Consider the following 1,938-nt stretch of genomic DNA (forward strand, 5'->3'; position numbering starts at 1 on the left):
AAAAAAAAAAAAAAAAATAGTAGCCCCCGCTCACCACAACTAGAGAAAGCCCACGCACGGCAACGAAGACCCAACGCAGCCTTAATTAATTAATTAATTTTAAAAATAATCATAAAAAATAAAAAATAGCCCAGGACTTCCCTGCTGGCGCAGTGGTTAAGAATTCGCCTGTTGGGCTTCCCTGGTGGCGCAGTGGTTGAGAGTCCGCCTGCCGATGCAGGGGACGCGAGGTCGTGTGCTCCGCAACGGGAGACGCCACAACAGTGAGAGGCCCGCGTACCGCAAAAAAAAAAAAAGAATTCGCCTGCTAATGCAGGGGACACGGGTTCAATCCCTGGTCCAGGAAGATCCCACATGCCACGGAGCAACTAAGCCCATTTGCCACAACTACTGAAGCCCGTGTGCCTAGAGACAATGCTCTGCAACAAGAGAAGCCGCCTCAATGAGAAGCCTGGGCACCGCAACGAAGAGTAGACCCTGCTCACAGCAACTAGAGAAAGCCTGCATGCAGCAACGAAGACCCAACGCAGCCCAAAAAAGGGATATAGAAAAAATGAGGGAGTTTGGCCTTTTAGTCAAGGTGGAAGAATGATGTGATGTGGGAACCTGACCCCCTTCACTCCAGCATAGAAATAACAGATAGAATATTTTAAAACAATGTTACCACATGGTGATCCTTTTTTAATGTATAGAAATATCAGATCGCTACATTGTATGCCAGCAACTAATGTAGGTCAATTATACTGCAAAAACAAACAAATCCATAGAAAAAGGGATAAGATTTGTGGTCACCAGAAGGGGTAGGGATGGGGTCAGGGGAATTGCATGAAGGCAGTCAAAAGGTACACACTTCCAGTTATAAGATAAATAAGTACTAGGGATATAATGTACATGATTAAAATAACTCAAACTGCTGTATGTTATATATGCCATATGTTTGTTAAGAGAATAAATTTTGAGTTACCACAAGGAAACAATTTTTTTTTAAATGTTGTATCTATATGACATGATGAATGTTCACTAAACTTATTGCAGTCATCATTTTATGATATACCTAAGTCAAGTCATGCTGTACATACACCTTAAACTTATACAGTGCTGTATGTCAATTATATCTCAATACAACTGGGGAAAAACGTTTTTGAAAAAAGAAAAGAATGAGACTTCAAAAACAAACTCATAGAAAAAGTAAGAATAAAACCCTTGTAATTTCCTTTTTAAAAAAGAAAAAAAGGGCTTCCCTGGTGGCGCAGTGGTTGAGAGTCCGCCTGCCGATGCAGGGGACACTGGTTCGTTACCCGGTCCAGGAAGATCCCACATGCCGCGGAGCAGCTGGGCCCGTGAGCCATGGCCACTGAGCCTGCGCGTTTGGAGCCTGTGCTCCGCAACGGGAGAGGCCACAACAGTGAGAGGCCCGCGTACCGCAAAAAAAAAAGAAAAAAGGAAGGAAAAAAGGAAAATGTTACCACAATCTAGCTCTCACCAACAGACAAGATGCAAAGATACTAAAAACGTGACAACTTATCAGAAGAATAATACTATACCCAAGTACTATTTATTCCAAAGATGTAAAAATAGTTCAATTTCTAAATATTCCCAAGGTAATTCATTACATCTAGAAATCTAGAAGATAGCCATATGATTTTTCAGAAAGGGCCAAAGCATTTTGGCCAAAACATTTTATCAAATCCAATAGCTATTTCTAATAAACATTTTAAAAAATAGATAGGATAGTATCTAAAATTGGTAAGTCTAACTACAAAACCATAGCAAATGTCATTTTAAATGGTGAAATACTGAAGTCATTTTTGTTAAAGGAAGGAGAAAGATGTTGCCCACCCTTGCTGCGGGTATCATTATTTTGGGTGGTTACAGCAAAAACAAGAAGACAAGGACTTGAATAATCAGTGTAAATGTTTGAAAAGAAGAGCTCAGCAG

This window comes from Lipotes vexillifer, unplaced genomic scaffold (genome assembly GCF_000442215.2).
Source record: "Lipotes vexillifer unplaced genomic scaffold, Lipotes_vexillifer_v1.1 scaffold469, whole genome shotgun sequence".
NCBI classification, from domain to species: Eukaryota; Metazoa; Chordata; class Mammalia; order Artiodactyla; family Lipotidae; genus Lipotes; species Lipotes vexillifer.